Source organism: Tachysurus vachellii, chromosome 7 (assembly GCF_030014155.1).
Source record: "Tachysurus vachellii isolate PV-2020 chromosome 7, HZAU_Pvac_v1, whole genome shotgun sequence".
In the NCBI taxonomy this organism is placed as follows: Eukaryota; Metazoa; Chordata; class Actinopteri; order Siluriformes; family Bagridae; genus Tachysurus; species Tachysurus vachellii.
In genome coordinates this window covers 10,025,427-10,041,525 of record NC_083466.1, presented here as the reverse complement: position 1 = coordinate 10,041,525, position 16,099 = coordinate 10,025,427, and the positions used below count along the sequence as shown (strand labels likewise).

Sequence of the window (16,099 nt, the reverse complement as noted above, 5' to 3'; positions counted from 1 at the left end):
TATTCATTCTAGAAAGGCAGAAACTTCTTGGCAGTGCATCTGCATTCCTTTTAGTTCTCAGGAGAACTAAAGGGTATGAAGAATAAATGCTTTTAATGGGCTTACAGGGAGATGTTCGATGCTCTGGAAAGAGTGAGACAAATGTCTAGATCCACATAGAGCCCCTTAAACTAGTGGACTGGAAAGTATGATGCAAATTAATCTTGGTTAGTTTTACTGTTATCTGTGTGTGTGTGTGTGTGTGAGTGTGTGTGTGAGAGAGAGAGAGAGAGAGAGAGAGAGAGAGAGAGAGAGAGAGTGATGCACATTTTATTTTCCCTTTCTTTCCTTCCTTCCTCCATAAGCCAAAAGTTCTGGAAGCTCAGCGGAGCAGAAGGAAAGCTCATTAGTAGCTTTCCCTCTTAAACTAGCAGACTGCAAATGAAACAGCAAAGAGAATCTCTGACAAATGTTACGCAAAATTGCCACTTGACCAATAGTTTTACATTTCAGCTAAATGATAATAAAAACTATGGTAAACTGTAGTTTATTAAATGCAGAATAACATCAGAAAAGACTTATAATAGACAAATAGATGGAATTTATAGATGGAATTGGAATGGACAAAAGACAAATAGATGGAATTTCTTCCTGTTTTTGGTTGTGTCAATCTTCAGCATTGAATTTCTTCATCATGTCTTTCTCCACAGTGCTTAATGGCTCACATGAAAGTAAACATGCTTGATTTATGCTATTTTCTAGCCTACTTGGGGCAATATATTCATAGAAAAGTTCCAAAAACAAAACACCAAACGGTAATTTTTTCCCACACAAATGTTTATATCTCATATCAAACGGTGCCTTCTGAGATGCCTCAATGCTTCTTCATAACCATTTTAAATGTTAAGGTTATTTTCTGCCACTAAAATTCTCTCTCACTGTAATCCAACAGTCTCCTGATTAATTCTTTATCAGAGTGACTTATAATCACTATTATAGTGATTGAAAATGTCAGATAAATGAAGGATAAATACAATTGTGTATTTAATTTCAAACAAAATTCTATGTATGTTATTTAGAATTATAAATGACTTTTAAATAAGAGCAAGATTTCCTTCATCTTTACTAACCGCTTCATCTTAGTCAGGGTTGCGGTGGATCTGGATTCTGAGAAGCCTGGAACATTGATATGGAAAAACAGATCATCCATTACATTTAAATTTACTGGGGCTCCCAAGTGACACAAGTGTCTTGGTTTTCCTTTTTTTTTCAAGACCTTATGAATCCTGATGATTTGTGTGACTCATGCCTACCCATTTTCATTATAGACACACCCTATCTTCATGCCATCTGAAAGCCATTAACTGGCAGTTTATGTAAATCAGAGAGTAATAAGTCTAATAGCTGTATTAACCAGCAGAAAACGGTTACTATAACACATGGGCATACATTTTCATCCTCCTTTTTATTCAACAATTACATAAACATTCCACACACTTTATGATTTACAAGCTTTCTATGCTGTGGTCTGTGCTTAAAAATGCCTGCTCATTCATAAGGCGTGACTGTTTGTGTGTTCTAGCCCTCAATTCATTCTTATAATCATCCAAAAATGACTAAAAGCAAAGATTATTTATTTTTTTTGCAAAGAAATAAATACTGGCAGAGATTTCACATAAAGAGTACAAGTATGACAGAATATCTCATTAAATGTTAGTCTTTTTTCTACTTACAGAATGTGTTGAGTTAAAATGTCACTGCAGCCACTCACTAGAGGGCATAGATACACTATATTACCTTTACTTTTGAACCCCTTGTGTTTTGACTGTTTCAGTGCGATGTGTGAGGAATCTTAAAGAATGGTTGATTTTAATGGATATCAGATACACACACGTTGGACCATAAAAAAAAAAAAATATATATATATATATATATATATATATATATATATATATCTTGATATATATATATGCACGGTGGCCTAGTGGTTAGCACATTCGCCTCACACCTCCAGGGTTGGGGGTTCGTTTCCCGCCTCCGCCTTGTGTGTGTGGAGTTTGCATGTTCTCCCCGTGCCTCGGGGGATTCCTCAGGGTACTCCGGTTTCCTCCCCCCGTCCAAAGACATGCATGGTAGGTTGATTGGCATCTCTGGAAATTGTCCGTAGTGTGTGATTGCGTGAGTGAATGAGAGTGTGTGTGTGCCCTGCGATGGCTTGGCACTCCGTCCAGGGTGTATCCTGCCTTGATGCCCAATGACGCCTGAGATAGACACAGGCTCCCCGTGACTCGAGGTAGTTCGGATAAGCGGTAGCAAATGAATGAATGAATGAATGAATGAATGAATGAATGAATGAATGAATGATTGGACATTTGGCTGCTTAGCTGTTTCATAGCCAGGTGTGTTTTATTCTATCTTGAAGTGTTCGATCTCAACTTCAAGTAAGCAGCTAAAATGTCCAAGTGTGTAACTTAGAATCTTACAAAGTTTTCCTCTGTTCTGTCCAGATTCAATTTTATTTTATTTTACTTTTAAATCTTTTAAAAACTTTTAAAAACTTTTTAATTTATGGCTTTTTTATGATTTTTATTTAAACTCTTTATTTTGTATGACTGTGTATGAGACTATTCAAATTTGAATTGAATTTGATGGATAACAAACTGCTTCATAACAACTAGCCAAATGAAGGACGCCGCCTAGAAGTCAACAATCAAGAGAATTCACCACAGTAAATATTACTCATAAAATGTAAACCATTAGAAAAAACTCAAAAAACAGGAAGACCAGATAAGAGTTTGCATAAAACATCATAAAAAGTTGCTGTGGTTCTGGAACAACATCTTATAGCCAGATGAGACACAAAGATCAACTTGTACCAGAATGATGGAAAGCTGACGGCAAACTTAAGGCAAAATGTCTCATATACAAGCGGGAAATAATGACAGCAAAAGTAAAGGCCTGTCAGAGCAAGACTCAGGAAGATATCTAGTGTTAGGTGACGTCTGTATGTTCCAGACATCAGGCAGTCACTGACTTCAAAGAACTATAACATCTAATTCATGATTGTGTTAGTTTGTCCAATTCCTTTGGGTGTTACAGTGTGTGTGTGTGTGTGTGTTTTATGGTGTATTTGTCTGTGTCTGCAATATAGAATTTATGTGACAAGTTGTACATTAAGCACAGAGACAGATGTTTGAAGTTCTATTTACTTATACTGTGCTCATTTTGGTGTGTGTGTCTCTGTGTTGTCATTAACTTTATTGGTGACCAAACATTAGACAAAATACTCTGCATTGAATATATAGAGCAGGCTGGATTTCCATTAGACAGTTCCAAATTGTCCATAGTTTCATTAACATTTGTGTGTGTGTATGTGTGTGTGTGTGTGTGTGTGTGTGTGTGTGTGTGTGTGTGTGTGTTGTGTGTGTGTGTGTGTGTTGTGTGTGTGTGTGTGTGGTGTGTGTGTGTGTTGTGTGTGTGTGTTGTGTGTGTGTGTGTGTGTGTGTGTATGTAAGACCAAAATACACAGGGAAAAAAACACCAGCAGCTTGCAAGGAGGCGAGAAAAACGGAACTGATGAAAGGATGCAATGTTCACACGATATTAAGTAAAAGAAGAAGTCGAAGGGAAAGTGGTGTAGAGAGCTAGTGAGTGTGAAACGAAGTGAGAACTTCATCAGCAAGGTGGTCCAGTGAAAAGATTTATTACTAGTGAAGAGAAAGTGATATGATTTTTGGAACAGCCTGTAGTTTCACTGCTCATTATTTATTTGACTAAACATGATTTCTATTGGCTGTTGTGTAACTTTGTCCCTCCCAAGCAGAGCAGAAAACTGTCCCAGTAGACAGTGAAAGGCAGAGCAAGGTGGAAACAAGGAAAATGAAAGAGGGAAAATTCAGTTTTTATAATGAAATCCATGTGTCTATGTAAAGATTGAGACAGAACAGTAAAGGTAAAGCCGGGGCTTGTTATGTTCTGCTTGTTGTAATCTCTATGCCACAGGGCTAAACACTGCAAACATATAATCCCTAGTTTACCTCTTTGTCAGTGCTCACTACATGTGCCCCATTTCCCCACCCCTTTTCATGTATTTCTGTAGTGATTCCTATCTCGTGCACGGCAACAGCTGCCAAATCCTCGCTCCCTAATTGGTGGTCTTTCTCAGGTCCAGCTGGGTGAGGTTTCTACATATTTATATCTCTCCCATCACAGGATTGAGAGTTTTGGAGGAATAATAATGGGAGTTTTCTCACCTTGCTTCACGGGATCCGTTATCACTTTCCGAGGAGAACTCACCGATATTTCAGCACTTTCTTGTCTTCTCTGTCACTTTATTATTCTATCATTCCTGCCTGGGGTTTTAGCTACCATTGAAGTTCCCATGGATGTGGTTGATATTGTGAACATGGATATATGAAACTAAAATTAAGGGGTGGTTCTAATAGATCACCTGGTCAGGGCTGATCTAAATGGAGCACCACGTGGATCCTTTCGACTCGATTTTGAAACTGGAAATTAATAGCAAAGCAGTGAGTGTGAGACTGAGGCCTTTCCTCTGATCTGGAGTCTTTACACAGCCATGCACAACACGCACAAGAGCAAGAAGGTCTCATGGGTGAGTGTGAGTTGTCTAGATACGGCCAGGTTAGGGACTTGAAAATGTGTGTGTGTGTGTGTGTGTGTGTGTGTGTAGGTGTGTGTGTGTGTGTGTGTGTGTGTGTGTGTGGTGTCACATGTTTCCTACTTGCAATTTTGCAATTAGCAAACAGAGAGATTTAGGATAAAAAATGTTCTTTACTTAAATTCTTCTGAAAGAAGAATGAGATTTGACCATTGACTCATAGACAGAATCTGCCTGGACCCCAAAAAGACATAAATACATTTTACAAGCACTTCTGCTGAATATTGTAGGGCAGCAAAATGTATTATGCTAAACAAGGTTTATTAGTCATGTACAACTGTAAGTGGTGTGTTAGAACAAGTGGTGAGGGTGTATTTGCATGGGGAGGACTATGTCTTGGTATTCAAATATTTATCACTGCTAATTTAGCCGTCAGAATTCAGCTCCAAGTCCATGTTATTGAATAGAACTGGAAACTGCAAAACTCATGAATTGGTATATTGGTAATATTTTATTGAAAAGTGTAATAAGAGAGCAAACTATATATATAATTTTTTTTTCTTGATGTGAACTGATGAATAATGCTTTATGTTATGTTGGATTGTTGGATATACAGTATGTACTAAGGATTTCTGATTGTATGTAGAATTAACTGATCATGATACACATGGAAACTTGTTCAAAATGGAAGGGTTGGGTTGTGGTTGTGATTGTGCCCATGTTCAGCATTTAAATTATTTGTCATGTCACACTCCACAGTGGTGATTAAAGGTGATTAATGGCTCATATGAAAGTCAAGACACTCAGTGTTTTAAATGTATCTGTTTCTACCTAGCCTACTAGTGGCAATATATTATATAAATAGTTCCATAAGAGATTTTACACACACACACACACACACACACACACACACACACACACACACACATATATATATATATATATATATATATATATATATATATATATATATATATATATATATATATATAGATAGAGAGAGAGAGAGAGAGAGAGAGAGAGAGAGAGAGAGAGAGAGAGAGAGAGAGAGAGAGAGATCAAACCATTTCTTCTCTCTGAGATGCCCTAAGTGCTTGTTTTCCTAAGCCAGTCACTAAAAGTCTGTGTAAGGTTATCCCAACTGCAGTAAACACTTCTTACAATGAAAGCTAACTAATTTTATACACTTTTTAAAAACTTTTTAAAAAAAAAAAGATAAACTCATTTGTTTATACTGATATCCAATAAAAATATTTCTAATCCACTTACAAAATTGATCCCCGGTATGACTGGAAAAAATATTTAATCATACTGCTTGTGCTTTAAAATGTGTCCATTATTAGCAAAATGATGTTAGTGAACAGACTGGCAGAAGAAATTGTGACGGTGTTAAATTTACCTTCACATGGTTCTTTCATCATTTTATCAGAATGGTAAGTATTAAATAAAGAGTTCCTCCAATTTTTTGTTAAAAGCCTTGAACCCCAAATATTTTTCTAGAATAGGAATAGAATCCAGACTCAAATGCGCTGATCGAAGACAGGCAGGGTTTTTAATTAATAAAATACAAAATCCACAGACACAGGAAAACACTAGGGAAAAACAAGTTACAAAAAAAAAAACCTTAAAAACAGATAACACGAGGTGACAAATGACACACAACAACAAGGACTCACCAAAAAAACAACACATGCATGACAACGGGTATAAATAGGGGAGGTAATTAGTAAAAGATAAGGATCAGGTGTACAGAGACAGGATAAGGTGGGAAAAACACACGCAAAAGATAAACAAATGCACATAGCACAAAACACACACACAAAAAAAAACACGCGTTAAATCATGTAATTGTCCAAACCATCACGACACCAGATTTATTATACACTACTGTATTATATTAGACTACTGTAACATTTGAACATTTTATTATTCCAGTAACATTGTATGAGTAACCAAAGAAATATGGCTTGCACTGAGTTATCAGTCTCGTAGGAAGTGTTGTGCTGTTATAGGAAGATAATCCATGCCATGGTGGTGTGATTATAACCTGATGTGAAGCAGAGGATCCTGGTATATGCTTGACGCATGACTTTGCGTCAACAAGCAGAAGCAGCAGTAATGTGAGTGACATTTTTCACACACTCGCATGCTTAATTTATGGATGTCGGGTGAATTAAATACGACATCTATTCTGATGGTACGTCAGAGTGTCACAGCTCTGTTTGTCAGGCTGTAAACGTCCAGCTATAAAATATTTAGCGATTCATTGCACAGTGATGTTAAACACAGTGTTAGTGCTCAGTAGTGATTTCATACACAGCACTAGTATATTTATTAGAGATGCTCTGGTGTAGTGTGTCAGGATAGTGAAAAGACTAGAATAACAGGTACCCTATTCGTTTAAATGTGGCTTTAATATTTTAAATATTAGCACACAGAATCTTTCTAATATTCATTTTTAAAACATATTACTGATACAGTTTCTCTTACAACATCATTTGTAAATCAGGGGTCATGGCCCCTAGTTTTGGAACACGACTCCAAGAATGATTTAAAGTTACTTTTCTTTTAATCAGTAGAAGTCATTTTTGTAAATGTGAAAGGAATCATTTTATTTATTTATTTTTCAACTACAACAATTAAAAAGTTGCATGATTGACTGACCTATTTTTACAACAGCATGTCAGTTGTGTTACTTTTTAAAGCTCTATCATAGCTTTAAAGCACACTCAGAAAATTCTTAATGTTTATCTTATTTTGTGATACACAGTATATACCAAGTGTTTACACTATTTTAACCCTCACAGCTGACTACATTAACCGGAGCTCAGTAAAATGTCCGACATGTTCGTTGCTAAACACATTCTGCAGTTTAATGTGAATTTTACTACACAACATCACTGAGGTTTTGTGGCAGTCAGTGACATCAGACCTCAGGTCATTTATCTCCACACCAAAGGATTATGGTTCCAGATGGTGTCTAGAGTCTGTCATGTGACTCAGCACAGCATCTGTCAGCTTGTTGTGGTCAGTTCTCCACATCCTGTGAACAACTAAGTGAATTCTGCACTCACAATCAATCTTAAGATAAAATGAGGTAGCATTGTTTTTAATAGTATGCTCAGTTAATTGATGTTCAGATGTACATATGTGTATACATGTTCAGATTTGCTTTGTTTCCTACAGAAACAATACACCGATTGTTTTATTTAATCCTGCTTTTCTGTGTTTATTGGCGCGAACACTCGACTTGCATTGTGTTATACTGCAAGCTTACACTTTCCTGTAATACCAGGTATCTTATTACTGTAACAGGAAACTTCTTAGAATTGTCAATGCTAGGCAGAACCTGTATTATTGATACGGTTCAGTGTGTGAGCAGCAGACAGCCCCAGTGTCCCTGTGGCACTTAGGGAATGCAAGAATGTCTAAGAAAGTTAAGGTAATGTCAATCATTTCGAGCATGACTTGTGTGTGTGTGTGTGTGTTTCAGATCTTATATATTTATTTCAGTACTTTGTGAACTTCTGTACTCTGTGTGGTTACATTATCGTGTTGTGTATGTCTGCAACACCCTTATGTCTTTTTCCTATGTCTGACTAATCTAGACAGATCTAGATAGTATTGTGTGATTTTTTTTTATTAATTATTACATTACATATTGCATTTTATTCCTCTAATATAACACAAAGGACCTTAAAAATTAATATCCCTTTCAGTTTTAAGCACTAAGATAAAAAATCATAAAATATTGCAAGGCAGTGTGTTCCAGGAAATGTATGACGGCTAATCTCACTTAACACGTGGAAGAAATGTATTTACATGAACTAAAGGTTGTCCAACACCATACTAGACAATTGTGTAATTTACAGAAAATTCACTTGTTACATGGTCATGTTATAATGAAGAGAAGACTGCATTTTCCCCATTGCCATGGATCACTTAGGCAACAGCTGAACAACCAGTCTGAGAGCATCGGAGGGAGCTGGTCCTCATCCATTTCCAGTTCAGATCTAGTACAATTTGATTGAGAAAGTGAGAAAGTGATTCAATCCTGTGAATCAACCAAGCTGACGGAAAATGCTGTATGTTCCGGTGATTTTCCAGCCTGCTAAACTTTTGAACTGCTAAAGTGACCCATGAGGCACATCCAGAAAATGGATGAAGTTATAGCAGAGCAGGAATCCCATATGTTCTGGTTATTTGAAATGACAAGCAAAGACAAGCAAATGAATGCTGGTTATGATGTATACAATGTTGGAACGCAAACTGATACACCTGGTTTTAGACCAAAATAATTCATTAGTATTATGTAGGGCCTCCTTTTAAGGTCAATACGGCATCAATTTATCTTGGATATAGCAGATACAAGTGCCATGTGCATGTTCTCCATAATAAGGTGATTTTTTATTATTTTATTAGGCTTTTCAAAGGTTTAGTAATCTTTTTGGGCTCATATTTCTGACCAAACAAATACACTTTCTGTCCTACATATGTTTTTTCTTTTATATAAGTAGGTACAGTAGCAAACAATCAGGCTCCTAAATGTTTTTGCACAAATAAATCAGTGTCATAGTTTCTATAGCTTATAGCAAATGATACTCATGACATTGTTATGTTTTGCCATTTATGTATATAAAGTGGGGGTGCACGGTGGCTTAGTGGTTAGCATGTTCGCCTCATACCTCCAGGGTTGGGGGTTCGATTCCCGCCTCCACCTTGTGTGTGTGGAGTTTGCATGTTCTCCCCGTGCCTCGGGGGTTTCCTCCGGGTACTCTGGTTTCCTCCCCCGGTCCAAAGACATGCATGGTAGGTTGATTGGCATCTCTGGAAAATTGTCCGTAGTGTGTGATTGTGTGAGAGAATGAGAGTGTGTGTGTGCCCTGCGATGGGTTGGCACGCAGTCCAGGGTGTATCCTACCTTGATGCCCGATGACGCCTGAGATAGGCACAGGCTCCCCGTGACCCGAGGTAGTTCGGATAAGCGGTAGAAAATGAGTGAGTGAGTGAGAGAGTATATAAAGTGTGCAGCCCTGACAGCTAACAGCTCCAGGATTTTGGGTTTGATTCTGAGCTCAGGTTACTATTTGTGTAGAGTTTCTCTGCTTGTTTGCCTAGTGTTTATGTAGGTTTCCTCTGGGTTGTTTGACAAGGATTACTGATCGGAAGGTTAAGAGTTTAAATCCAAGGACCAGCAAGCTGCCACAGCTGGGCCTTTCAGCATAGCCCTCAATTGCTCAGTTGTATAAATGAGTGCATGGTGCCTGTATTGCCCAGTATTCCAAGGATCAGATCTGGTTCAACCATGAAGAACATAGAATAAGGAAAAATCTGCACTTGGAAAAACATTTTGCTTTATGCATTTAATATCTAAACGCTTTACCCACATGCACTGTGTGTGTGTGTGTGTGTGTGTGTGTGTGTGTGTGTGTGTGTGTGTGTGTGTGCCCTAGTTGGAGCTCTGTTTTTGCAGTCAGCTGATCAGTCAGCATCCGGTATCAATTTTTAAGCACTAGTGCATTGTTAGATAGGTTTGTAGTGCAACCATAGTACTATTCATAGTACGATTCATTATATATTACCTCTTTCTATTACCTGAATTAATTTCTCAGCAGTATAGCATCAATTTAAAACTGCACAAGCTTGAACATTTTGGCTCTGCTTGCTATGTTGGACACATTTACGAAGTCTCCAATACACAAAGATGTGGTGATCAGGGTAAGGCACTCTCATTTATATATGATGGAATTTATATATAATGTAAGTTTGTGCATCTGGCTGATTTTGAAATAATAGTTTTTGAATTGCATTATATTTTATGTTCATATATATACTGTACTATACACTATTAGTGGTGCTTTGTGTCCACTTGATGATCAAAGTCTGATTCATTATTGTTGATTTTGTTATTCAAGTGAAAAGAATGGAAAACATTCAAGAAAAATCTTACTGTAACATGACTATAACCATAGTGAGATGTGTAACAGCACTGCAGGTACTGTATAGATTGGTATTTGGATCTTCTCAGTCCGTCTATCTTGGTTAAAGCCCATAGTATGCTAATCCTTGTGTACTGTATGAGCTCTCTTGTTTTACACTAAACATATATTTTTTGAGTTTTGGCCAAAAAGTTCTACCTTGGGATTATAACACGATTTAGGCAAGCTTGGTTGTTTCGTTATATTACTTCCATCTTGCCATTCTATTCCACAGACATGAGAAGAATATGAAACATTATTTTGATATACAGGGATTGATCAGTACTTGCCAGATGATCCTGAAGCAGCTTTATCATGCTGATAAGTTATGTTATGTTATTTGGAGGATGTCCTGCCGCTGTGGTGCCCCATTTTCTTCACATATTGAGGATGTCACATAATGTTGTTCCAGCCATTCTTTTATAGTCCTCTACCAATCGATACCTTTCAACAATGAGATCCTGTACATGTTTCAAAAGCTCTCAAAAGTTGATAATAGCTTCAGCAGTTCAATGAAAGGAAGAATCAAGAAAAATCTCACATAAAAAGCTAATCGTTATAAATCAGTATCACTTCATTAATGGCAAGTGTTTAATAGTCTTTTGTACATGATTTTTCAATTGCTCTATATATGTGTGTGCAAACAGATTAGTATGTCTTTTTTCCCTCAAACTCATATGCAACATATACAAAATGTTTCAATTGAATTCAGAAATCTGACACGATTTGTCTTTGAACGTTCTTCTTTTAAATCTTTAAAATTTTACACCACAAAGCATGATTGAAAGTGCAAACGTGTTTTTGGAATTATTATATCCACTGTATATATCTATAAAATGCATGGCTTATCTAAATAATATATTATATAATAAATAATAAATACAGTAGATATATAAATATTTAATACTTCACTTCAGGACAATATTTTATGTACCATTATTCATTCTACTCTGAACAAAATAGTAGGATGCATCATCTGATGTATAATAATGGAATCATTTGTCTAGTTTATGTTATATAAGCTGTGAATATGATTAATCCCAGACGAAGGCTAAGAATAGATTTACTATAGCGTTTCTACAGTGTACCAAGTTAATGAATGGAAATCAGATACTGAATGACTATGTGTGTGTGTGTGTATGTGTGTGTGTGTGTGTGTTTGTGGTGTCCTACAATGAACCAGTATCCCAAGGTTCCGCTTTGAATAGAAAAGAATTACACACACACACACACACACACACACACACACACACACACACACACACACAACATTCATGCAAAGAGTACTTAAGTATGTACAATAATTGCAATGTTTCTTGAGCATGGAAAATGTGATGAATGTGTGTAATCTTTCAGTGAAAGTGCAGTATATCTGTACTATGCGGTATCTTAGTAGCTAATGTTTTGGACTACTGATTGGAAGGTTATGAGTTCAAACCCAGCTGCCATTGCTGGGCCCCTGCGCAAGGCCCTTAACCCTCAGTTGCTCAGTTGTTTAAAATGAAATAAAAATGTATCGATAGCATAAATGTAACTGTACAGTCTTTCAAACAAGGTATAATACCACACACTAACCCTAACTCTTATAGTTATTTTCTAGAAGCCTGTAACACTGTGTTTCTTTTCTCCCTTTAGGAAATAGTTATAGTTAGGAAGCTATATATTTGTAAACATTGCCCTCTCTGGTAGAATAAAGCTATGCAAGTATTTTGTGAGGTTCGATGTGCTACAACTTTCTCCACCATCCCGATTAATATAACAGCTGCAAATACAAAGTCAATACATAGTGAAATAGAGAACTGAAAACTGTGCGACAAACAGCATTATATGCATTAAGTAGTACGACTTAGGCAAGACAAGGCAAGGCAAGTTTATTTATATAGCACATTTCATACACAATAGTAATTCAAAGTGCTTTACATAAAAGAAAGTAAAATAATCATAAAAAAACAATAATCACAACAATAAAACAAGGAATTTAAAAACTTTTAAAATGATTTAAAAATTAATTTTAAAATAATATTAAAACAATTAAACAGAAGAAAAGGATAATACATGATGCCAAAGAGACAAATATCCAAGTGACTGGAAAATATTTAGTATGGAATGTATATGCTGCGCCCTGCGATGGGTTGGCACTCCGTCCAGGGTGTATCCTGCCTTGATGCCCGATGACGCCTGAGATAGGCACAGGCTCCCCGTGACCTGAGGTAGTTCGGATAAGCGGTAGAAAATGAGTGAGTGAGTGAGTGAGTGAGTGTATATGCTGCTGTTATCATTGTCTACCCATTGTCAGTGTTATGAGAATTATATATATGTACACACACAAATACACACACACACACACACACACACGCACACATATACATATATATATATATATATATATAGACATGTGGAATAATTAGAACACCCATTAAATATTAAGTTCTCTATTAAGAAATGTCAACATGTCAATTTGTGATCTTGGGTTAATTTGTACCTGTAGATAAAATGGATGTAATTGCATGTAAACAACAACAACACAAAAATAACTTTTCACTTATTAAACAAAAGAAATCAACAAAATGAATATTTCAACTGAGGAAAAAGTTAGGACACCCTGTGATCGTATATCTAGTGTTTCCCCCCTTTGGCTTAAATAATCTCAGTGAGACGTTTCTCGTAGCCATCTACCAATTTCTGACATTGACAAGAAGAAAGTTTCCCCCTTTTCTCAATGCAGAATTTTTTCAGCTGTGTGATGTTTGAGGGGTTACTTGTATGCACAGTTTGTTTCAAATCACCACACAGGGTCTCAGTAGGATTTAGAGCTGAGCTTTGACTTGGCCATTCCAGAATTCTCAGTTTTACTTTGCAGTCAGTCCTTGGTGGATTTACTGGTATGTTTTTGTCATGTTTTACGGTCCAGTTTCACTTCAGCTTCAGTTTTTTGACAGATGTTCTCACATGTTCCTCAAGCACCTTCTGATGAGCTGACCAGGTCCTGCTGCAGCAAAGTGTGCAAAATGAATGACTGACACATTCGTTGAGTATAATGTGTAAGAGTAAAACCTCCTATTTTCAACAACAGCTTGTATATTTAGCTAGTAATAGCCAGTACCATTGTTAGCACTGTGACTGCCTCCAGCACTCCTTACATGAATTGCTGACCTGATTAAAGCTTCTGAAGGATCATGTACAGCACATGGCCTACAGGGAAAATTCACTGATTAGTGTTAGCTAGCTAGATAAAATGTCTTTAGAAAAAGAATTATAACAAAATATTGTTATCTGATGTGAAGATTTTGTTCTCCAATCTATAACAATCTTTAATATTAGACGAGGATAATGTTAGCATGCTAGCTGCGACACAAAAATGCTCGTATTACACAGTATCCAAACAGAATGTAATGAAAGAAAATTTGAGAAAAGAAAATATTGTAATCTACTGAGCTATCCATATTTTTATTTGTGCAGTAGTGATTAACACACATAAAGCCAGTCAATACACCAACCTCACTTTTGTATTCAAATATCCAGAAGGATTAATATATATATTATAATACCATATATTAATATATAATAGATGAAGGATAAAGACATACAATATGATCAAGTGTCATTTTTCCACAGAGCTTCATTTAGCCTCTTTACTTATACTTTTTTTTTACATTTGATTTGTCTTTTAGCATTGCATTTGTGTGATAAGAAATGTTTGAGGCTGTTTCAATAATAATAATAATAATAATAATAATAATAATAATAATAATAATAATAATAATAATAACAAAATATTTAAAATTTTGTATACACTTGTTATAAGAAGGTTTTTATTATTAATTACTTAAATATGAATAGGGGGCACGGTGGCTTAGTGGTTAGCACGTTTGCCTCACACCTCCAGGGTTGGGGGTTCGATTCCCACCTCCGCCTTGTGTGTGTGGAGTTTGCATGTTCTCCCCGTGCCTCGGGGGTTTCCTCCGGGTACTCCGGTTTCTTCCGCATGAGTGAATGAGAGTGTGTGTGTGCCCTGCGATGGGTTGGCACTCCGTCCAGGGTGTATCCTGCCTTGATGCCCGATGACGCCTGAGATAGGCACAGGCTCCCCGTGACCCGAGGCAGTTCGGATAAGTGGTAGAAAATGAATGAATGAATGAATGAATAAAAATGAATACAATTTTGTTTACAAATTTTATTTACAAATTTTAAAATGTAAACAATTATTATAAATGAAAAATAATTAAAATAATTGTTATTACTACTACCAGTACTACTACTAATAATAATAATCATAAGGTAAAATGTAAATAAATATAAATATAAAAATATAAAAATATATACAAAGGATTAAATATTATTTATTTAAATATTAATAGCAGTTAGATTGTATAACTTGTGCTGTTAAATCACTTTTGCTTTTTTCTCACATAATACTTGTTGAAAATTTGTGTTACCCAGTTATCTGCTATCTGGGACTGGCAGCCCATCCAGGGTGAATGTGAACCCATGCTCGTGTGTTCACTGCATAGACTACGGATCCACTGCCACCCTGACCAACACTAACTGAAAGCGAGAGAGTGTGAGAGTTAGTGTTAGATTCTTAACTGCAGCATGTTGAGAGCTGCTTTTCTGAGTAATCAGAGCAGCCCTGTGATAAACCTGAGCTTCATCAGCACATTTTTGTGGTGTTGGTCTTCAGGAGTTACAATTTGGAATACTTTTAATAATTTGCTTATTATATAATTGTCACTTTCTGGTGAGAAGGTGTGTGAAGTCATCTGGTAAATGAGGTAGAGTAAAAAAACGTACTGTGTTACATAAATTCATCGTTCAGCTCTTTAAAGCTTCCAGAACTTTTCTGATCACTTGTTGAACGTAAGCATGTCTGCTTCCGGTATCTCGGTTTCTGGTCCTGTAAAGCTTTTAACTTTTATTTAAAACAGATCTGCATTACGTATGAGGTGACCACAAGCACACATGTTATCCATGTGCTCTGTTCAGCGTGTACAACGTGTGAACTGTGACGTTGTATCCTGTTTGATGCAAGTGCAATTTGGGATTTTTTTTTGTTTGTTTAGTTCAGTTTGTTTTTATTTTGTCATCACTATAAATATTGCCTTTGGATTAGTGACAATGATTTACATAAAGGTTGATGTGCTTGTGTTTCTAGAAGCCAGCCTTGGCAGAGATTCTTGTAGCATTGTCTTTTCACACACACACACACACACACACACACACACACACACACACACACACACACACACACACACACACACAATGGTACTGGTACACACACACAATACTATAGCTGCTTTTACTATATTATGGAATTTTCTTGGCTTAATTCATACTTGTTAATTCTCATTTGTGTGTGTGTGTGTGTGTGTGTGTGTGTGTGTGTGTGTGTGTGTGTGTGTGTGTGTGTGTGTGTGTGTGTGTTTAGGGATGATTTGTCAATGGGGTTTTTTTTCATAGCATGGGAAACAAGCTGCTAAATAACAGAGAGAGAGGGGGGGAGAGTGACAGAGAAAGAAAGAGA

The 16,099-nt window shown here is 36.5% G+C and overlaps 1 protein-coding gene across 2 annotated transcripts in view; it reads left to right on the top strand.

The window, feature by feature from the left end:
- The window catches only part of cacnb2a (calcium channel, voltage-dependent, beta 2a), a 66,214-nt gene that overhangs the window by 9,597 nt on the left and 40,518 nt on the right, over nt 1-16,099 (top strand). The gene's annotated exons all lie outside the window — the stretch shown is intronic.